Source organism: Lactuca virosa, chromosome 6 (genome assembly GCF_052849685.1).
Source record: "Lactuca virosa cultivar CGN04683 chromosome 6, Lactuca_virosa_CGN04683_v6, whole genome shotgun sequence".
In the NCBI taxonomy this organism is placed as follows: Eukaryota; Viridiplantae; Streptophyta; class Magnoliopsida; order Asterales; family Asteraceae; genus Lactuca; species Lactuca virosa.
Window position 1 is genome coordinate 185,063,243 of NC_136431.1, and position 24,998 is coordinate 185,088,240.

At 36.2% G+C, this 24,998-nt stretch overlaps 1 non-coding gene across 1 annotated transcript; it reads right to left on the reverse strand.

Annotated features, from left to right (window-relative positions):
- Positions 1-3,963: 3,963 nt before the first annotated feature.
- On the reverse strand, positions 3,964-4,070 carry LOC145122961 (small nucleolar RNA R71). The gene has a single exon (XR_013714844.1). It is a non-coding gene; the product is annotated as a small nucleolar RNA R71 (small nucleolar RNA).
- Positions 4,071-24,998: the final 20,928 nt, after the last annotated feature.

The window sequence follows — 24,998 nt, forward strand, 5'->3', positions numbered from 1 at the left end:
TATACTCGAATAAGACCCTCCGGTCAATGTGTCTCAGTGGAACCCTCCGGTCCCACAACTCGGGTGGACCATCCGGTCCTAACTCAGTAAGCTCAGAATAATACACGGCATAAATCAAAAAGACATAATGCAGTATATCATAATACTCAATATAAGCATATGAGACCCTACGGTCACACAAAAATTACCACTCTAGGTAAGTATCGTGAGAAGACTCACCTTTAAGCAAGCAAGCAAATACACCTCGTACACAAATCACCGATCTAGCCTCCGCCTAACACATATGATAATTATCTCTAATTAAAATCACAACTCTAAATAAACTCATACTAGCCCCTCTATAACTCTTGGGAAGGGTAAAAGACCATTCTACCCCTCCATGGTCTTTATTACTCACATGTGGTCAAAACCCTAAAAGTCAACAGATGTCAAACTCGAGTCAACAGTCCATGTTGACCCAACTCATCGAGTGCATCGAAGCAACTCGTCGACTCCCCCCTTTTCCTCAGAAGCCTCATGAAAACCAACTTAACTCGTCGAGTTGACCCGCCAACTCGCCGAGTTACAGCATGCTCAGACTCATCGGGACAAACCCTAACCGACTCGTCGAGTCGGCTCACCGACCTGTCGAGTCCCTTAAGTCGAAATCTCATTCAAACGATTTAAGACAGAAATGATGCCCCATACTCCAGATCTATCTTCCTAAGGCTCGAATATCACGTAAAGCTGCAAGCTTTACGTTCATGCATGGCATATTAGGCTCAGAATGCTAATACAAGCTCCAACAAGGGTTAGATGCACAAGAGCTTGCCTCTAGCTCAATAAAGCTCGGATCTTTGGACTCTCAAGGCCTCCTACAGTCCAGATCTGAGTCCAGATCTGAGGTTCCAACTGAAGGGTTTTTCATATTACAACATCCTATGGTGCACATACAACCCTAAATACCTTGGATCTATGTTTTCACAAATTATACATGCAAATGGTTTCCAAGGCATTGATCCTATAACTAGCATGCAATTATCATATACCATATAAGATACTAGTTAGAGTAACATACCTCTTATGTAGCTTTAAGTCTTGATGTATTTGGCTTAAGAGCTTAGCCCCAATAGTGTGGAAGCCTCAAATAAAGTCACAACACATCATTGAAAAAGGATGAAACTTGAGAGAGAATTCATACACACCAAAACCATCCATATCCTCTAAGAATACATTAGTGGGGATTTTGACTATGAAGTAACATATTTATATGTAGAATTCCAAAGGTCATGGGTTAACCCAAACCCATACCCATGGGTTTATGATCCATGGTTCATGTGGCCTAACTCTTTATGTATCCATACATAAACTTGGTCCAACATGGATCATAAGCCCAACACATATAAATATAACTAATTACCATAATTAGTCCCCATAGATTTAATTAGTCTCTTTTGATCACTAAATTAATTCTTGATCAATACTAATTATAACATATGAGTTCATATTAATATATTAGAACTTATAATATATTAATAAATCATACATAAATGATATTGTAATATTTATACATGTTTTTAGGCAATGTTTAAGTACATTTTTATTAATATTTTGGTTATTTGCATGGAATAATGATACTTATAAGGTTAAATTGTACTTTGCAGTCAAATGGAAGACATTTTGAAAAAGAGGGACTAAAAACGTCAGAACATGGAACTTTGGAGGCTTGAAGAAAAGAAGAATAAAAACCCAGCAAAAATGGGTACTCACGACATGAGAATTGAAGGCTCACGATGTGAGTTCGAGTATTCGAGAAGATAGGCATCGGAAGGAAGAATCCTTGTCAAACACGGATAAGTACGTACTCACGACGTGAGACATTATTGCTCACGACGTGAGCTTGGAAAAATCAGAAACTATTTATATCCTTGCTCATTACGACTTGGGGGACTTTTGGCTGCCTTTGAGGGTTCCTGGAGACGATTTTCAGAAGGAAAAGAGATCTGGTATCTGCTTTCAACAACCAAGGGAGAAGAGAAGTTCTATTTAGCTCAATTTAGTTCGGTACTTTAATCATGCTTATTACTATGATTTGTTTGAGTTTGATTTTCACCATGAGTAGCTGAATTTAGTTACTCCTGTTTAGCTAGATGAAACTTTAACTTATGGATTAGTTTAATTTATTATGAATTTGACTAGTTGGTATTGTGCTTGTGTTTGATTGTTAATACCTAACATGCTAATATTTGGTTCTTTAGTTTCTTGAATTCATGTTCTGTGTAGCTTAGTGATTATTAAATTACATGAACTTGACACCTAGGGATTTAGTGAATATTGAATTGCTAGAGCTAGGATCGACCCAATCTTAGAAAAGTGATTGAAGTAATCAAAATTTAGCTGTGTTGGAGAACATAATTTATGACCATAATTATGTTTGCATAATAAATCTTACATAGCCTATTCATAATCCATAACTAATTATGTGTTTGATTGTGTGTGACCATGCATAGTTTTACATGAATGAGTTAAATATTGGTAAATTTAGACTTAAATTACTAATATAATATAATATTAGAAAACCAACTTTGATAATCCATAATTGTTAGCTAACCATAAAGAAGAAGTGGATTCGAACTAAGTGGGAGTGTTTTTAGTAATTGATTTAATTTGTGTTAAACAATTAAGTTCATCTAAACTTGCAAAATTAGATAAATCCCCTTCCTTTGTTAGTAATTAGTTTAATTTAGTAGTAGATAAATTAATTAGTCAAAATCGTTCCCTATGATCGACACCCGACTTACCCGACTATTCTATAATTTGACTAGGTACACTGCCTAGGTGCAATTTAGTTAGTTAAGTTAGTTAGGTTATAAATATAAAATTAGGTGTAGCTATTTGCACGCATCAAGTTTTTGGTGTCGTTGCCGGGGAACGGCTTAATTTTTAGTTGATTTATTTGCTTTAGGTTAATCGATCCTTTTTGTGGGGTAAAACCTGCAAAAAGTTACTTTTCAGCTTAATTTTTTGTTCCAGTACCCAACTCACGACGTGAGCCTTAAGATCACGACGTGAGCCTTAAGCTCACGACGTGAGCCTTGAGCTCACGATGTGAGCCTTAAACTCACGACGTGAGTTCAGTAGATTTTACGTTTTTCTTCGTTTTTTCTTTCTGTTTAATTTTCTGCGAAATACGAGGTGGTGATCTTTACCACGTTGTGGTAACCAGTCAGTAGGCTATTTTTAGTTAATTTTAGTTCAGATTTACATTTTTATTTTTGTTTATTTTGCAGAAGTTCATGACCAGAGGTTCCAACACACCTTTCGTGCCACCACTTGAAGATCCAGAGTCAGCCCTTCACAAGAAGACGGATAAGAACACAGAAGTGAACCAAACACCAAAGAAGAAACCTTTCCAAGATCTCAAATCTTTCTTTACAAAGAAGTCCGGAAAGAAAACGGGAGAGTCGAGTTCATCTTCAAAGGACAAGAGCAATATAAAGAAGTTTAGATCCAATTCCTAATCCAAACGAATCTGAATACAAATCTGAGGCCGAGTTTGGACTATATACGAGCGAACCCGAAGACGAGCCAAGAAACGAGATGGAGAACTTTGAAGAGATGTCAATGGGAGCTTACAAGAAGCAAATTCGAGACGATGTTGGTCCAGGGTTAGTACAACCCGCGATTCCTGCCACTGCCACATTCGAGCTAAAGGGACACATCCTTACTGCACTTAAGGATGTTCCATTTTATGGAAAAGATCATGAGGATGCTTTTAAGCATCTAGATGAGGTCAATGACATTACAGATTATTTCAATTTCCCGAATGTTAATAAAGATACCGTCTTGCTAAGGATGCTTCCCGTTACTTTTAAGGGAGCTGCGAAAGATTGGTTAAAATCACTTCCACCTGGTGCAATCACTACTTGGGCTCAGATGCGCGAACAATTTTTGGACCAATTTTGCCTACCATCAAAGATAGCTAAACTCAAAAAGGCGATAGCCAATTTTGAGCAACAGCCAGGGGAGTCACTTTATGAGGCATGGGAGCGCTACAAAGGGTTGCTAAGGAATTGTCCTCAACATGACCTCAACATCCAACAAGAAGTATCCATATTTTATGACGGGGTCAATGTTATGACAAGGCAACTCCTTGATTCTCAAGGGCCATTGACAAGGAAAAATCCAAGGTATGTTAAAGAGTTAGTTGAAGAATTTGCAAAGCATTCTCGTGAGTACCATAATCCAAGAAATGAAGGAGTTCAAGGAAGCGGGGTGGAAATTCTGCAGACATAGCTGCTGTAATGGCCATGCTTGATACAATGGACAGGAGAATGACAAAAATGGACCAATCAATTCATGCTATAAGAGTTGGATGTGAAAGGTGTAATGGTCCACACTTGACTAAGGATTGCAACTTCGATGAATTTGGGAACAGGAAGGCGCAAGTTTGCTACTCGAGTGGGGATAAGTATGATGAAGATTGGAGAAAACCAAAGAAGGAGTGCCTGCCATATGATGAATACAAGAAGCAGAAGGAAGAGAAATATAAGCAGACAGGCCAAGGCTTCTACCAAAAAGAGCAACCACCAGCCGAGAAGAAAGTAGATTTGGAAAACATTTTGACTCGATTTATGGAAGCTTCCGAGAAAAGGTATGATGATACCGATGCAGTGCTAAAGGAACACATGAAAATGATGAAGAACAGCAGACAATGATGATTGACCAGCAAGCTTCATTAAGAAATCATCAAGCATCGATCCATAATCTCGAAGTCCAAACTGGTCAACTAACTACTTTGGTGAGCAACAAATTATCCTCACAATTTCCCGAAAAGAATGCTCAATCCCATGTTATGATGATCGAGACTGAAGAAGAGGCCATCTCTGAGTTCCTAGAAGCATTAGAAGTGGAGCCAAAGCCATCCAGACCAAATCCAAAGAAGTCGAAGCTCGAAAACAAAGATGTTGCTGAAACACAAAACTCATGACGTGAGCCATCTATTCTCACGACGTGGGCCCGGTCTGAACAGCAGAATTCAGAATCCGTTCCGGCTTATCGTCCGCCTTTACCGTTTCCGTATCGAGATAATCTCGGTCCACTGGAAAGGAAACATCTGGAGTTTATCAAGCAAGTAAAGGGTATTCCTATTAATACTCCTTTTATCGAGTCACTATCCAAAATTCCCGAGTACGCGAAATTCCTACAAGACTTGATAGATACTCGTCAACAGTTGAAGAAGACTTCCACAGTTATTCTTAGTGAGCAAAGCTCAAAAGTTGTACTGGGAAAGATACCTAAGAAGATGGGAGATCCTGGACGCCTCACTCTTCCTTGTGAGTTTGGAAATATTTTGAAGACTTATGCTTTAGCTGATTCTGGAGCCAGCATAAATTTGATGCCTTATTCCTTTTATCAGAAGTTGAATATTCAAAAGATGAAAGCTACAAAAATGACCATTCACATGGCCAATCGTTCAGTGACTCATCCCAGGGGGATTCCTAGTGAAAATTGTGAAATTCGTTTTCCCAGTTGACTTTGTTGTTATAGATATGAAAGAAGATATCAATGTCCCAATCATTCTTGGTCGCCCTCTACTTAATACTGCTAGAGCTTTGGTAGATGTTCATGAATCCAAGCTTACTTTGAGAGTTGGAGATGAGGAGGAAACTTTTGAAGTTCAAGATGGTTTCCAAGGAAGTGATGTTCAAGGTAAGGTATTCAATATTGATGAAGATAATGAACTTGAAGAATTGGAGAAGCTCATGGAGGAAGAAATCAAGACAATTCATCAATTCAAACGCACTAAACCAAGAGCATCCGTTCCACTTGTTTTTGAGGTGATTGCCTATAAAACTCCAACATCTTTGGTGAGTGAGGAAGGCGATGATTTGTCAAGTGATGAAGACGAGGTTACATCAAAGGAGACAAGTCTAGTGGTGAAAGAAGAAAAGGTTCTTATGGAGCTTAAGAAGAGTGAACAAAAATTGGAGACTAAAGGGATAAAAAGAAAGCTTGATGTGGATGAAGTGAAGGCTAAAAAGGAGAATTCGAAGAAGGCGTACATTTGACGTGTCCAAGCATACAAGAGGCGATGGAAAGAACAGAAGGTTCATGTGGTGATGGACTCCTCTGACAGCTCAACGTAGGGAGGCACGGAGTCCAGCTCACGACTCCATAAAAAAGAAGCGCTTCTCGGGAGGCAACCCGAGTTTGGTTTGAACTTTCTTTCCTTTCATTTTAGTTTTAAATTTTAGGAAAATCAATCGTATCATCTAAATCCTTTTGTGCATGATAGAACACTAAGTGTGGGGTCCCTAAAATTAAGTGGTATTAAATTAAGAATTATAATTAATAAAAATTAGAATTTATTAAGAAATTATATGCCCAAACAGACTTCACGACGTGAGTCCTTTCGGATTCACGACGTGAGTCCAGGAGGATTTACGGATTGCTTATTTGTTAGCCCAATACATGTCCCAGCCCACTTGTTATTTAATTGGATAGTCCAACCGCACAGCCCAAGACGTCTCACGACGTGAGTCCGTAACATTCAGGACGTGAATTTTGAAAAGATCTCGGGACCACAGATAAGAGACAAGAAACATTTGACTTATCCCACATTCTTTATTCCTCACGAAGTGAAGCTGTTCTTTGGTCCCCCCCCCCCCCTCTACTCGATTTCGGCCGATTCTCGTTCCTTTTACTTGTGTGCTCGCGTAATCATCCATCTACGGTAAACTAATCTTACTTTCATTGTTTATTTTTGACCTAAATGGTTGATTTAGGGGTTAGGGTTAGTAGTTCATTTGAATGTCGAAATTGATGTTCTCAATATGCGAAATCTTTATTGCATGTGACTGGAATGTGTTTAGACTTGTTCTAGGAATAAACCCCAATCATTTATTTGGCCCGATTTGAGCACTGTCGTGACCGATTACGACTTCACTTACGAACTCACGACGTGAATCATAAGGATTAACGACGTGAATTCTGGTTACCATCAGACCAGCTACTGTTAACCATCTAATATGTTGGATTTTTCTTGTTTGGTTTTTGTTGTTTCGTGTTTTGCAGAAATGGCTCCTAGACGCGAGGTTCCAACAGGGGTGGCTAGTTTGCACCCGTTTTATGTTTTTCCAACAACCTTATCGTAGAATGTTTTCACTCATTGCAACAACCGTGTTAGGATGGTTGTACAACCGGGAAATTGCTGTTGCACCCAGGATTAATTGGTCAAGGTTGAGAGAGGTCGGCATTGTTGATCGGTTATCCCCGTTTCTTACAAAATTATTTGTGGGGAACGGATTTTCTTTTACATGCAAAGGGTGGCATAATTTGTTTGCTATCCAGGAAAGGGTGTACAAGGAGTTATGTGTGGAGTTCTTTTCGACTGTGGCATTCCATGAGAATGTCCAAGACCCGACCTACCAACAAGCATTGGTTTTCCGTCTAGGTGGAGAATACCGAGAACGTAGTTTGGTCGAGTTTTCTTGGAGGATGGGGTTGTATGAGACCCATGAGACCATGACTCATGAGTTTGTTATGTTTTTTAGGGAGGCTGCCCATGGATACGAGAATGGGGCATCGAGGATCGAGTTCTGGAGTAACATTGCATCCGGGGTGTCGCCGGAAAGCAGCATCAAATCCCCTATTCACCGCCTTATTCACCGACTCATCACATTTTCTATCAACCACAAAAGCCATGGGGACAAGGTTTCCAAGCTGAACTTGTTCTTTTTATGGTCCATTTTACAGCCGGGGTGTGTTGCAACATCCTATACTTTTTGGCCCGCTACTTGGCAGATTATGCCGTGAGTTCCCGCCCTGGGAGCCCTATTTGTGGAGGCCATTTTATTACCCGTTTGGCCCGGTCGTATGGTGTTATAGTTCCCAACATCAAAAGATCCTTGACCTGTATGGAAGGGAATGAATTTACTTTGGGATATTTGGAGACGATGAGGGTGGTAAGGAATTATGGATCACATGGGAGGATTATGAATTCTGATGATGATGGTAATGAGCAACCGAGCGACCAACCCGAGCAATAGCCACAACTGAGGCCAAGAGGAAGGAGAAATGTGAGAGGAAGAGGTGACAGAGGAAAACCGGTGCACCAAAATGCACCCATGGGAGGACCCAACTTTGGGGGAGACATGTCAGGTTACTTTGATCAGTTATCGTTAAGTGTAAATTGGATTGGGGGAACAGTGGAGAATCTGGCGCAACACTTGAATGTTGAGCAACCTCCTCACTTGAGGTATCATTACCCAATTTGCCTTAGGTGGAGTGAGTATCAAAATCAACGAGGGGATGGAGTCGGGACGAGTGGAGCTCAAGACGATGAAGATGACGATTGATCATTTTATTTTGCTTATTTTTAGTTTTTAGTTTGATTTACTTTGATTTGTTTTCTTCTTTTGTTTTTGAAATTTGTTTTGGTTTGTAAAACTCTTTAAGTTATTATGTTACTTTTCTATTTCATTTGGTGGTTATTTCCAGATTTGCTAAAGGAGTCGCGGAAAAGGAAAGTAGAGATAAGAGCGTTTATGTCTAGCCAAGTGTCTTCTAGAGTCTATAGTCGAAACCCACAATTTAAAATAAGTGTGGGGTGAGTCGAGAGAGAGGATAGAGTTAGAGAAGAGTCAGAAATAGTTAATTTGGAAGAGTCTTACTGCATTAAGACATTACGATGAAATGCAATTTAAAGAAGATTTGAAAAATGGCAGATTTAAGTTTGCCCAGTTCTCATGTCGTGAGGCTTTTATACTCACGTCGTGAGCCCGGTTACGAAGGGTTCCAGAATCCACGTTTTAGTGTCTTCATGTCGTGATCCTTACCACTCACGTCGTGAGTCGTATATTTTCACAAAAATGAAGCTTTTTCATTCACATTTACTGCATGATTCACCATCATTCTTTTTGGAGTTATCATGACAACATTTATGGCTCGTTTCCTCTACCATTAAATGTGGCGTATGCTTTCTGTTGGATTAGTGTCTAAGTCCATAACTATTCTGGTATGTACTTGACCCGATTATGAGCATGGTCCTTTTGGGTTGCCTACACCATAGCAATATGTAGGATGAATTAAGGAGAGAAAGGTTTAATTATGATTTATTAATATATTATAAGAATAATATATTAAAGGAGAAATCATATTTTTTAATTAATATTAGTCAAAAATTAATTAAGAATTAATTTTGTGGCTAAAAGAGATTAATTAAACTTAGGGGGCTGGAATTGTAATTATAAGATAATTGCAATTGGGCTATGGATCACCTTGGAATATAGGTTGGACGAATTCTATGGGGAAACCCATTAGAAATCGTCCAAGGCATGTTCCAGAAGGGGTCCATGGGCTGCTTAGGGCTTAAGCAGTCAAATTAGGGTTTCCTTGTTAGATAACCCTAATTGCCTACCTATTTAAAGAACCCTTGAGACCCAAAAACGTGGCTAACACTTGGATTAGGGTTTCCAGACGTTTTTGGTGTCTACTCTCTCCTCCTTCTTCATCCAAGTTGCTTAGTGGTGTTTGTGACTCCATTAGAGGTGCAACACTTGAGGCACTAAGCTTTCTGAAGCCAAGGATTGATTTTTATTGCTATATAACAATCAAGGTAAGATCTAAACTCTAGTTTGTATGTTGATTTGATTAATTGTATGCTAGAACTAGGGTTTATAAGTCTTGGAAGTTTATTGCATGTTCAAAGTAGAAAAACTAGATCCAAGCAATTAGGGTTGCATGAACACCATAGGATTGATGTTATGCTCAAAACCCATCAGTGGTATCAGAGACTATGTCGTTTTTCTATTGAATAGAAGCATAATTGAACTGCCAAAAATAAAAAATTCGAAAGTTTTTGCTGTCTGGAGCAGGAACTCGACGAGTTCTATATGAACTCGACGAGTTGGTAATGAACTCGACGAGTTCTATACTCAACTCGACGAGTTTTCGAGCCTGTTGCCGGATTTTTCGAATTTTTTTAGCAGATTTTGCTAAGGATAATTGCCATAACTTGTTTTTATTGCCTAAAATCAATTTTTTATGTTTGGAATGTTTATCCTTGTCAAAATTAATGGATTTGGTTAAATATGAATAATATAGGATTATTATTAAATATATATTTGATCTAGTAAGTTTGAAAAGTTTCAATTTACACCCTTTAGGTTTAATAGTTTAAATTTGAACTTAAAAGTTTCTGTTTTTTGAAATTTAAATAGTTAACCCTTAATGTTTTGAAAGGTTTCAAAACTTGTCCTCGAGTTTTGGAATTTAAATTTTGATTAAAAGTTTAATTTTGAAATATTTAAATTCTAAACCCTAAGTTTGAAAAAGTTTCAAAACTTGCCCTCAAGTTTTGGATTTTAAAATTTAATTAAAAGTCTTAATTTGAAGTTTTTAAAATCTAAAACTCAAGTGCTTTGAAAAGTTCAAATTACACCCTTATGGTTTTATTAATTAATTAAAGTGTATGATTAAAAGAGATTTAATAAATCCATAAAGTTTTGGTTTATATTTAATTAAATTAAAAGTATAATTTATTAGATTAAACCACCTAGTATTTTAAAAGTGTAAAATACACCCTATACTATATATAACATTAAAAGTCTAATATTATATATATGTATGAGTAAACAGTCAGTCTTACCGTTAGTAGGCCTCATGCACGAAGCTGGTCTATAAGGGGTGTTTAAGGAAATTGCCTATAAAATGGCGATTGAATGGGTATCCACTCTTACCCACCGCACTCTTGACTAGTGGAGGGTCGTTAGCCGAACGGGTAGGATAGGACGAAACCTTCCATTATAAGTATAATGAAGTACAAAGTAACTACATGCTTTTACAAATTCCCAAATCATAGTTACTTTAGGAAAAATGTGGAATTGTATGCTAATCCATGGAATTACACTTTGTACCCTTGTCGAAACGTTAGTGGAGCGTGTGTGGTTAACCGGCACATTAATTTGGGTTTGGCATTGGTGGAGAAGGGTGGGTCGATGTTTATCATAGATCAATGGAGCGTGTGTGGCTAACCGGCACATTGATTAGGTGATAGTAGCAATTGGGTGCACCACGTGATTCGTATGGTTATTCACACCTTGTTTGTGATCCTCGGCATCCCAGTCGCAAACTTGAAGGGCATAATCGAAATTAAACATGCCATTGAAAAGTTCAATGAATCTCAAAAGATCTAGGAGTTTCAATTCATTTAAAACTTAAACATCTTTTTCGTTTCTCATGGTGGAAATTGGTAAATCGTCATTTACCTACCTTCAAATATTCTGCAACTAGATTACGGCATCCCTCTTCTAGGTTGTAGAGTATTGTGTTGGATCCTGGCCTTGATGTTTCATTTGGGTGTTACATCAAGGATTCTAATCAACTTGACTTGAATTTCTCCCGTTTTGTAGATGTCTGAATCTAACAATGGTCTTCCTAAATCCATTGGAACAAGCTTTCCAAATGAAGATGGCGTTCCAAGATACGATCAAGGAAATGAGAGTCATGCTTCACTTCCTCCACCACCTCCAATTGTTCTCCCTGACCCACAAGTTCAAAGGCTTGAAAAGTTCAAGCTCACTCAATCCCTATTGGCAAGTAAGCACGAAGATGGGAAACCTGTGTGTGCACACGTCTTAGAGATGAAGTCACGCATTGATAGGTTAAGGATGTTGGGTGTCGATGTCTCAGAGATGTTGGTTGTTGACTGGGTTCTTCAGTCACTTCCTGAATCATATAGTGAGTTCGTTAGAGAGTACTATATGATGGACCATGACGTGACCCTCATTGATTTGGCCTATTTGCTTATAGCTGCTGAATCAGAAATGATTTGGCGTGCTGATCGAGCAAATTTGTCTGGCAAATCAAACTCCCAAACTTCAATGGACATTGAAAATGGTGACATTGGAAATCCAGAAAAGGCAAATTCTGAGATAGTTTCTTGTGCCATTCCAAAAGAGTCCATCTGCTTCTACTGCCAAGAGAAGGGGCATTGGAGACGAAGTTGCCCTGATTACCTGAGAGATCTAAGAGATGGGAAAGTCAAGACGTATGGCTCTACTTCAGGTAAAATCCATTAACTAACTCTATAAGTTCCTATTTTTTGATTCTTAAAACATGATGTGATAAGATTACATTTTGATGTTTTGCAGGATCGAAGAAGAAAGGAAACTTAAGGAAGAAGCGTGCTGAATCTGATCACGAAGAAATGGATTTCGATCGCATGGATTCAAAGATCGGATTTTTGAGCTGCTACTTTAGAGTTAGGGTAGATTTCTAAGAAATATGTAATAGCATAGTTTTTCAGTTGAATTGCATTGTAAGGACAAAGTTTTTCCGCAATAAAATAAAATTTGTTTTTCTTTGTCTTATTTATTTATCCTTGCAATGGCATGTATGAAAAATTTATGTTTGAATGTTTCTTCTATTAGCAATAATGGATTTGATTCTTAATTGTGTTATTTGTGGAAATGTCGAGAATTTACCAAATAGGGAGAGTTTCTCATCACCCAAGTTTCAATTGGACAGAAACTTGGAATCATGCAAACTGCATTGTGTGATGAATGAGAAACTTCATATTTAAAAAAATTAGACTAATTCCTTGACAAAGTGTCAAGTGAAGGACTAAGAGATCGAGTACACTAGGTTATGCGTCGATCAAGTCCACCACAAGAGTAATAAAGATATTCATCATGATTTACTAAAGTTTAGTAAATATGGTTATACTTATAAGATTGAGTATAATTCTAAGTTGATTGAAAGAGTTTCAATCAATAGCAGAACAAATAAGAAGAATCTAGTAGGCAGAAAGATAAAAGGTTCTCTATTCTAAGAAGAAGGGAGAGTAACTTTTATTGTGTTTTATGATAGGTCTTAATGATTAAGAACCATGTCTCAATTGATCCTCTAAGTGAGTCTTAGTGTAATTGCATGTCTAAGAAGAGGAATCGAGAATTGTAGAAATGGTTAAATCAAGAAGTCAATCATACTTCGTTCCAATATCAAGTCTTAAAGTCTAAGATTGTGACTTGAGTGACAAGTCTTAAGAAGGTTTATGGCACTCATCAAATGTGGAATTTGGAAAAATTTTCATATTCTTGCACATTTGAAATTGGTAAGTTGTGATATCTTGGATAAGTCAAAGACCAACTAAGACCAATTGTGTGAAGTGTTAAGCTTGATAAGAAGCTACACTAACTCTTGAATATTTGTTTGTCAAGAAATGTTTCTTAACAAGAGAACCTTATATGTCAAGGAGTCAGTGGGAGTCTTAATGGTCTTGAAAAGGTTCAATAATAAATCAAGAATAAACCTAATTGATCATCACTAGCACACGACTTGAGGTTTGTAACCTATCGTGGATGACAATTTTGTTTTCTGCGCTATTCCAGTTAAGTTAGTTATGCTTCTGAGGTCTATGAGTTCTCATCTGTATGCATAAAGTCAAGCACCTTGATCAATGGAAGGTACATTGATATGTAAGGGTGAGTTGCTAAACTACTTGGAAGACATGGTGGGCACTCGTGTTACCATGAAACAAGAAATCAAGATTGAGAAAGTTCAGTCCATATGTTTTTGGATTTGTCGCAAACCTTCGTTTTGGCAAATTCATATGGATAGGAACACATACACTATAAAATCTAAGTGACATAAGGTTTCCCTCCTTCATGAAAATGATTGTGAGGAAATGCTTTCACTAAGAGAGATTTTAAGAAGATAGCAATTGTGAAAATTATATTCTCAAATTCGATTATGATTACGGCATCCCTCTTCATAGTTCGAGTTGTGAGATTTGGCAATTAGTCTGAGCATTTGGGACTTAGTTCTGAATTTGTCTAGACACACATATGAGCTTTCTAAGGCAAAGGTGTATGAGTTTAAGAAGCTTAGATAAAGGCTTATCAAAGCATCAAGTATTTAGAAATATGAACTTAAGGAATTCAATAAGCATTGTTTTCTGGAAGTTCAGATGTTTTCTAGATATATGTCAAAGCTAGTGGGAGCATAAGTGTTATGCTTGTATTGTAATAATCATTGTGTTAGTGGGAGCATGATTATTATTTCAAGTATTGCGAGTTAGCAATATTAATTATAGAAAACAAAGATTAACTTTGCAAAGATGTAGGGGTTGAAAAGTTGTTTTGCTATAATTAAGGGAGAGAATATTATACTTCGTTTCAATATCTAAAGCTTAGATTGAAAATTTTTAATAAATTTAGTCAAAGGATATATAGTGTGTTCTCAAATTTCGATTATGATTACAACATCCCTCTTCATAATTCGAATTGTGAGAACGTGACACAAAATATTATGGCAGAAGATTGATAAAGTATCATATCTTTATATAAGACATTATGCATCGTGTCCCATACGCTTAGGGTATAGGATCGATTGCAAATGCTATAATATTTGACCATTCTAAAATTTTCCAAATGCCTAGGGCATTAAGAGGGAAAAGGACTAGAGCTGGTTTTGACTAAAATAATTAAACAACTATCAAAGGACAATCTAAGGTTCGCCAAGGAATTGTTGCTTGTGAGTAGTTGGAAGTATAGTACTGGATGGACTATATTGACATTATTATGAATAGATAAGATTCTATTAAGAATGAGTTGTCATATGGCAAATATGGAAATGTTTCCATTAATGGGAGTTGGATATTAAGAAATATGTCTAGATTAGAAACTTTTATGCGAGAAGGATGTTCAAAGGAATGTACTTTGAGTGAGAGACATCACATCTATATAATTGGTGACTTTTGTGCTATGACTTTACGAAAGGATCGTTGCATAAAATGTTAGAATCTGATATATTCTAAAAGTGGCAAGAATTTGGTATTCTTACACTAATGATAAGGATTGGGGATTGTGAAATGAGTTTCATTGGAAAAAAAATTCAATTGATCTATTTCACAAAGTATGGACCATAGGAAACCAAAGTGTGCATGCTTGGAGCATGGGACAATTGTGGTTATAATTCGAGTAATAAGTTGATTTTCTGAAACAGTAAGCAATGAATAATGAGTAATCAATATGGTGTTTAAATAAAAGTGTTTTATTTACGCTCAAAAGTTTTGGGGTTATATAGGATTAAGTATTATCGTTGTGTTTTATTTTGCATGTTTTGACTTCCAGAATAATTGGGTTATTCGAACCTCCACAGTCGGTCATACGTTGGAAGTAGGTATGAAGGAAGACTGTCATGAATCTGTCTGTAGATTGTCTAAGTGCTTAGACATAGCACAAGTTTGCTGCAGAGTTCATGAGTGCTTTGATAAGATTAAAGTATTGGATTAAACCCACGCTCACTTGAATCAATTCATGGTTTTTTATCATGAGTAATTGTGAGACGATAACATTGTATATTCTTGAAACCGAGACGTGTGAGTTGTTATTTGCTGGTCGGTTGCACATTGATGATAAGTAAACGTACCAGTAACTTGGTGTTATAAAACTTATTGTTGTGTGTGATTCGATTAGTAAATGCAAACGAGCATTTGAGTCGAAGTTTATCCATTCCTTTTACTCAAAGTGAGATAAAAGCGATATATGTGGGCCCCTCGATGATTTAGTGATGACACCTAAGCGCTTGGCCAAGCCGGGACTAAGTTGATGTGTTCAATTGTAGTCTGTTGTCAGTTGTCATAAATCGGAAATCGGGAAACAGTATAGAGAGAATGATGAATTCATGTCTCGTGTCTATACGATATCTTAAGAATGGAGGAATATATGATCCCTTATCTAAAGGACACGCGTATCTGATAAGATCAGAGTTGACAGCGGCTTTTGAAAGCTACGATTGCTGATCAGGTTCTGAAGTTATACAGAATAGTTATTAGACTTATCCAAGTGGGAGACTGTTGGATTAGTGTCTAAGTCCATAACTATTCTGGTATGTACTTGACCCGATTATGATCATGGTCCTTTTGGGTTGCCTTCACCATAGCAATATGTAGGATGAATTAAGGAGAGAAAGGTTTAATTATGATTTATTAATATATTATAAGAATAATATATTAAAGGAGAAATCATATTTTTTAATTAATATTAGTCAAAAATTAATTAAGAATTAATTTTGTGGCTAAAAGAGATTAATTAAACTTAGGGGGCTGGAATTGTAATTATAAGATAATTGCAATTGGGCTATGGATCACCTTGGAATATAGGTTGGACGAATTCTATGGGGAAACCCATTAGAAATCGTCCAAGGCATGTTCCAGAAGGGGTCCATGGGCTGCTTAGGGCTTAAGCAGTCAAATTAGGGTTTCCTTGTTAGATAACCCTAATTGCCTACCTATTTAAAGAACCCTTGAGACCCAAAAACGTGGCTAACACTTGGATTAGGGTTTCCAGCCGTTTTTGGTGTCTACTCTCTCCTCCTTCTTCATCCAAGTTGCTTAGTGGTGTTTGTGACTCCATTAGAGGTGCAACACTTGAGGCACTAAGCTTTCTGAAGCCAAGGATTGATTGTTATTGCTATATAACAATCAAGGTAAGATCTAAACTCTAGTTTGTATGTTGATTTGATTAATTGTATGCTAGATCTAGGGTTTATAAGTCTTGGAAGTTTATTGCATGTTCAAAGTAGAAAAACTAGATCCAAGCAATTAGGGTTGCATGAACACCATAGGATTGATGTTATGCTCAAAACCCATCACTTTCCTACATTGATCTTCACACCTTGGAGATTTGCACCACATTTGTTGAAGATTGAAGTTTCGATTCCATGTTTTGTTATCACATTACATATCTCGCGAGATCAAGATCCAAGTTCCTTACTCAAAGAAGAGGTCCATATTCAAGATGCACTTCATCCACACGATTAGAGATTGATCTTGCCACTTCTATCCCAGGGGAGTCTGGGGCATTGTATGTAATAAGTGTGGGGTATGGGGTAGAAAAAGTAAATTGCTAGAAAATTTAGATAATTTAAAAATTTAGAAATAAATTTTTGATAGGTTTGAAAAAATAATCTAATAAATTAATCTAGTAATAGTAATTGGAACTTAAGTTGCTAGTGTTGTATGGGATGATCCGATGAGAGCTCAAATGTTTAGTTGAGCCAATATATGTTATAGTGCATTTGTGGCCCCCTTTATTCTAGTGAAATCATGGGACAAAAACACAACCTCGCTTAGTTTGAGGGATGCAATATGTTTAGCATCGTGTACCAAAAATGTATCCAGGAAGACTAATACTTTAACCAATAAAGGTTGAAGTTAAGCGCCCCTGCTTAAGCATGTAGGTTTTTTAGTGAAAAAAGTGAGTACATATAAAAAAATTACTAAAAAGTTGAAGATTTTTTGGAGCAATAGAAGTATAAAGTTTGAAGATCAAAGATTAAAAATTCGGAAGAAATTCAAAAGTTGAAGATACTAAAAAAATCACACAAAAAGGTGGTGAATTTAAAGAAACCAATTATCAATTATCAAAGAAAGTGAAGAATTCAAGAACTCCATATTGTGGTATCTAAAAATTGTAATTTCTGGATTATGTACGCTTGGGTAGCTTTACAAAAATACCTTGAGGTTAGAAAGTTTTCTGAGGATTGATTCGGAGGAATGCATAAAATGAGCGTTGTTCAAAAGAAGTGAGCGAGTGTTTATGAGGATTGTGAGTATTTAGAATTAGGGAGGTCCTTAGGAAAATTTTAGACACAAATGCATGCGTTGCGGTCTTGGCATAATGGCTTAGCTTAAAATGGATTTTTTTATGTGATGTTAGTGATGAGGGTTTGAGTTTAAATAATTAGATTTGCTTGAGGGCAAGCAAAGCATAAGTGTGGGATATTTTGATATTGTCATATTTATACATGTTTTTAGGCAATATTTAAGTACATTTTTATTAATACTTTGGTTATTTGCATGGAATAATGATACTTATAAGGTTAAACTGTACTTTGCAGTCGAATAGAAGACATTTTCAAAAAGAGGGACTAAAAACGTCAGAACATGGAACTTTGGAGGCTTGAAGAAAAGAAGAATAAAAATTCAGCAAAAATGCGTACTCACGACCTGAGAATTGAAGGCTCGCGACGTGAGTTGGAGTATGCAAGAAGATAGGCATCGGAAGGAAGAATCCTTGTCAAACACGGATAAGTACGTACTCACGACGTGAGACATTATTGCTCACGACATGAGCTTGGAAAAATCAGAAACTATTTATATCCTTGCTCATTACGACTTGGGGGACTTTTGGCTGCCTTTGAAGGTTCCTGGAGACGATTTTCAGAAGGAAAAGAGATCTGGTATCTGCTTTCAACAACCAAGGGAGAAGAGAAGTTCTATTTAGCTCAATTTAGTTCGGTACTTTAATCATGCTTATTACTATGATTTGTTTGAGTTTGATTTTCACCATGAGTAGCTGAATTTAGTTACTCCTGTTTAGCTAGATGAAACTTCAACTTATGGATTAGTTTAATTTATTATGAATTTGATTAGTTGGTATTGTGCTTGTGTTTGATTGTTAATACCTAGCATGCTAATATTTGGTTCTTTAGTTGCTTGAATTCATGTTCTGTGTAGCTTAGTGATTATTAAATTACATGAACTTGACACCTAGGGATTTAGTGAATATTGAACTGCTAGAGCTAGGATCGACCCAATCTTAGAAAAGTGATTGAAGTAATTAAATTTAGCTGTGTTGGAGAACATAATTTATGACCATAATTATGTTTGCATAATAAATCTTACATAGCATATTCATAATCCATAACTAATTATGTGTTTGATTGTGTGTGACCATGCACAGTTTTACATGAATGAGTTAAATATTGGTAAATTTAGACTTAAATTACTAATATAATATAATATTAGAAAACCAACTTTGATAATCCATAATTGTTAGCTAACCATAAAGAAGAAGTTGATTCGAACTAAACGGGAGTGTTTTTAGTAATTGATTGAATTTGTGTAAAAGAATTAAGTTCATCTAAACTTGCAAAATTAGATAAATCTCCTTCCTTTGTTAGTAATTAGGTTAATTTAGTAGTAGATAGATTAATTAGTCAAAACCGTTCCCTGTGATCGATACCCGACTTACTCGACTATTCTATAATTTGACTAGGTACACTGCCTAGGTGCAATTTAGTTAGTTAAGTTAGTTAGGTTATAAATATAAAATTAGGTGTAGCTATTTGCACGCATCAATAAACTTCTCTCAAGAGTCTATCCTAACAAATTGTCCTGATGATATGCAACCCAAATGGACCATGCTACTCTCGGGTCAAGTACATACCAATAATAGTTATGGGCTTAGACATCTAATCCAACAGTCTCCCACTTGGATAAGTCTAAAACTATTATTGCAAGTATGACTCCAAAACCCGACTAGCAATTGTAGCTCTTAAAAGCCGTTGTCGAACTCTGACCTAGTCAATGACTTGCCCATTAGATAAGGGATCATATATTCCTCCATTCTAGATATCATATGGACTGAGACATGGATTATAATCATTCTCTCTGTCCATTTGTTGTTTCCCGATTTCCGATTTATGACGACCGACTAATTGAACAAATTCAAATCAGTCCAGGCCCGGTCGAGCACTTACGTTTGTCATCACTAAATCATCTAGGGGCCCACAGATATCGCTTTTATCCCTCCAAGGGTAAAAGGAATGGATAAACTTCGACTCATATGCTTGTACTAACTACTTGTTGAATCATACACAAAGGCACATTTTATAACATCAAGTTACCGATGCCTTTTCGTACAATCAATGTACAACCAACTCATAGTCAACAACTCATATCTCTAGGTTTGAAGAATATAAGATATTATCGTCTCATGATCACTCGTGATAAAATCCATGAAGTGAGGCAAATGAGCGTTGGTTTAATCCAATACTCAAATCTCATTCCAGGAGCACTCACGAATGTTGCAGCAAATTTTGCTATGTCTAAACACTTTAGACATCTACAAGCCCAATTCATGACAGTCTTGATTCATACCTACTTCCAAAGTATGATTGACTGTGGAGAGTTTGAATAACCTAGTTATTCGGGAAGTCAAAACATGCAAAGTGAAACACAAGAATAATCGAATCCAATATGGTCTCAGAACTTATGAATATAAATAAAACACCTTTTATTTATCACCATATTGATTACACATTATTCATTATATAATGTTTCGATTTAATCAACTTAATACTTGAACTAAAACAATAGTCATGCCATACTCCAAGCATGCACACTATGTTTGTCCAAACAATAGTTATGCCATACTCCAAGTATGCACACTATGTTTGTCTATGATCCTTACTTTGTGAAATAGACCAATTGAACATGATTCCAATGATGCTCATTTCACAATCCCAAATCCTTACCGTAAATGTAAGAATACAAGATTCTTTTCCATTTACCGAAATCTGTTAGATTCTAAACTTATATGCATTAATCCTCTTGTAATGACTATGCACAAAAGTCACAAAGACTTGGAAACAGACATTTACAAAGTATACCAATGGAGAGAAATTCCTTTGAACATCCTTCTTGCATAAAGTTTTTCTAATCTTACACAGATTTAATGAATAACTTCCACCTATGGAAACATTTCCACATTCCCATTTTGACTATCACTTTTGAACAAGAGTTTCCTCCTTTCCGAATATGTCAATATGGTCCTTCCAAAATTAACAATATACTTCTAATTGTCCATGAGCAACCAATCTTTGGTAAACCTCAGATTATCCTCGACAATTGCTTAATCATTTTAGTCATATCCAGTTCTAGTACTTTTTCCCTCTTAATGCCCTAGGCATTTGGAAAAATTTAGAACAGGTGAATATTACAGCACATGTAATCGATCCTATATCTGAAGCATATGGGACACGATTCATGATGTCTCACATAAAGACATGATACTAGACCAGTCTTTTGCTATAATATTTCTATTTCTATTTTCCATGTTCTCATAATTCAGATTATGAAAAGGGGTGCCATAATCATAATCGAATTTTAAAATGCAAATAATGTAATTATGACTAAATTTGATTAACAACTCACAATCTAAGATTTTAGAATTGGAATGATATATAATTTCCTCTCCCTTAATTATAGCAAACAACTTTTCAACCCCCGCAACTTCACGAATTGAAACCTTTTTGTTTTCTATAATTAACATTGCTAACTTGCAATACTAAACATAATAATCATGCTCCCACTAACATGATCATTATTAGCATAACACTTATGCTCCCACTAGCTTTGACATATATCCAGAAATCAGCTGGACTTCTAGAAATCAATATCATACACCCTTTTCTTAGATAGCTCACATGTGTGTCTAAACAATTTTTAGAACTATGAAAAGGGATGTCGTAATCATAGTCTCAATTGTTTAGACCTTTGCCATTTCTCACAATTCCATGTTAGTGTGCCGGTTAACCACACACGCTCCACTAACGACTTTGAGAATGCAAATATCACAATTGTTATCTACTTATAATCTATTTAGCGAAAGCGTTTCCTCACCATCATTTTCATGAATCGGAGAGAAACCTTATGACACTTAGATTTTATGGTGTATATGTTCCTATCCATGTGAATTTTTCATAACCACGAGAGGAGGTTAGTGACAAATCCAAACTCATATGGACTGAACTTGTTTAATCTTAACTTCTTGCCACCTGGTAGCACAAGGGCCTACCATTGCTTCCAGGTTGTTAATCAAACAACTGAGAACTCATAGAACCCACATGCATAGACAACTTTAACTGGGATGGGAACAGAAACAAGAATATGTCAACACGATATGCTATAAACCTCAAGTCGTGTGCTAGTTATAAACAACAGTTTTATTCTTGATTAGTTCTTGAAACTTTTCAAGACCTTTAAGACTCCCACTGACCTCTTGACATATAAGATTCTCTTGTCAAGAACCATTCCTTGACAAAACAAATATTCAAGAGTTAGTGCGGATTCTTATCAAGATAAACACTTCACTTAATTGGTCTTAGTTGGTCTTTTTTTTATCCAAAAACATCACAACTTACCAATTTCAAATGTACAAGAGTAGAAAACATTTTACTCTACATTTGACAAGTGTTATAAACCTTCTAAGGATTATTTCACTCAAGTTACAATCTTGGAGTATGACTCTAAGACTTGTTTTGGAACGAAGTATGATTCATCTTTTTGATTTTAACCATTTCAACAATCCACGATTCCTCTTCTTAGCCAAACAAATGCACTAAGATGTCCTTAGAGAATCAATTGTTATATGGTTTCATAATCACTAAGATAATCACAAAACAAGATACTCAAGTACTCTCCCATCTTTTCAGATTGGAGAAACTTTTATCTTTCTGCCTAATTTGATTCTTCTTATTCATTCTGCCTTACATTGAAACTTTTCCAATGTTTCAGAATTACACTTAAACTTGTAAGCACAACCATATTTACTAAACTTTAGTAACTCGTGATGAATAGCTTTATCGTTCTTTGTGGTGGACCTGATCAGCGCACAACCAAGTGTGCCCGATCTCCTAGTCCTTCACTTGACTCACATATACATGCGAACAAGGAATTAGTCTTAATTTCCCAAAGATGAAAATTCTCATTCATCATACAATACAAGTTGCATGATCCCAAGTTTCTATCCAACTAAAACTTGGTTGATGAGAATCTTTCTTTATTTGGTAAATTATGACACTACCACAAACGAAAGTATCAAATCTATTTTCCAGTATTTTTATCAATGGAAACATGTAAACAACAATTTTCACAAATGCCACTGTAAGGATACTTAAAATAAATAAAATCAAAAATTTTTCTTTTATTTTAAAATTGCAGAAAAACGTATCCTTACAATGCAAATACATATGAAAACTATGTTGTTATTTACTCCTAGGCAATCTATCACAACTCTTAAGCAACAGCTCAAAATTCTGATCACCGACCATGCGATCGAAATCCATCTTCTTGATCAGAATCAGCATATTCTTCCTTTAAGCTTCCTCTCTTTTCTTTGATTCTTAAAACATCAAAATGCAACCTAGTCACATCATGTAATAACATTCTCAAAATAGGAACTTATTAGAGTTAGATAGTGGACTTTACCCGAAGTAGAGTCAAACTTTTGACTTTACCATCCTTATAATCTTTCAGGTAAATAGGGCAGCTTCGCAACCAATGCCCCTTCCTTTGGAAATAGAAACATATGGACTTTTTAGTAATGGTACATAGGACTATCTCAGACTTAGCCTTTCTCTTTACCATTTGGTCAACAGGGTTGACTGTCGTCGATCCCTTTCCATTGGGAAGAGAAGACTTTTCTGGATTTCTAATGTTACCAGTGTCAATGTCCATGGAAGTTTGGGAAGTAGATCTTCCAATCAAATTTTGCTTTACGAGTGCTCCAAATCATTGTTGATTCAGCAGCATCAAGCAAATAGGTAAGATCATTAAGGGTCATGTCATGGTCCATCACATAGTAGTCCTTAAAGAACTCACTATGTGACTCAGGAAGTGATTAAAGAACCTAGTCAACAACCAACTTCCTCAAGACTTTGACACCTAACTCTCCCGGTCTGTCAATGTGTAACTTCATCTCCAAGATGTAAGCACATATAGACTTTGCTTGCCAATAGGGATTGAGTGACCTTGAACTTTTCAAGAACTTGTGGGTTAGGGAGAATAATTGGAGGAGGTGGAAGAAGAGAAGTATGTTTTCCATGATCCAACCATGGGACATAATCTTCAATAGGAAAGCTTGTTTTAAGGGATTTGGGAAGATCATAATTGTCTGAACCAGACATCTACAATGGGAGAAATTCAAGTTAGTTGATTTGAGTCCTTAATATAACACGCAATATGAAATATTAAGGCTAGGACCCAACACAATATTTTATAACTTGGAAGTGGGATGCCGTAATCCAAGCTACAAAATATTTGAAGGTAGGTAAATGACGATTTACCAATTTCCACCACGAAAAACAAAAAAGAATTTTAGGTCTTTAGTGAATTGAAACTCCTAGATCCTTTGAGATTCATTGAACTTTTCAATGGCATGTTTAAATCTCGAGTGTGTCCTCTCAAGTTTGTGACTGGGATGCCGAGGATCAGAAACAAGGTGTGAATAACCATGCAAATTAACTTGGTACCCTTAACTTTATCACCTAATCGATGTGCCGGTTGACCACACGCGCTCCACCAATCTATGATAAACATTAAGTTACCCTTTGCCACTCTTACTAGTCCATGTTAGTGTGTCGGTTAACTACACACGCTCCACCAACGACTTGGTAAGGTACAAAGTGCAATTTCATGGGTTAGCACCAAATTCACATTTTCCTAAGTAACTAAGATTGGGAATTTATAAGTGTTTAGTTACTTAGTATTTATCATTATACTTTTAATGAAGGTAGAATTATAGTCCTGTCCTACCCGTTTGGCTAACGACCCTCCACCAGTCAAGGAAGCGGTGGGTGAGAGTGCACACCCATTAAACTGCCATTTTATAGGCAGTAGCCTTATACCCCCCTTGTAGACCGGCTTCGTAAATGAGGCCTACTAACGGTAAGACTGACTTACTCTTATACATATATATAAATATTAAACCTATAATATTATAATAGTATAAGGGTTGAATTTTTAAACTTTTAAAATTCTAGGGTTTAATTTGGAATTAAAGTATTCATGGGGGGAAACTTTACAAATTCCAAAACTAGAGGGCAAGTTTTGAACAATTCATAAACTCTTGGTTTCCATAACTTATGAGTTTAATATGGTTTTTATGGAAGACTTTTCCAGTTCCATAACTTGAGGACAAGTTATGGAAGACATTAAAACCATTAAATTAAAAAATAAGACCTTTCATTTTTTTTCATAACCTAGGAATTTTAATGACACTTTTAAAAGAAAAACTCTTCATTCTCCATAACTTGAGGACAAGTTATGGAGTTCATAAAAACCATTAAGATCAATTATTCCAATTAACACAATAATCAAATAACTTTTCTATGATCTTGATTAAACTCATAATAACAAGATAATTCATATCAACGATTTTACGAGA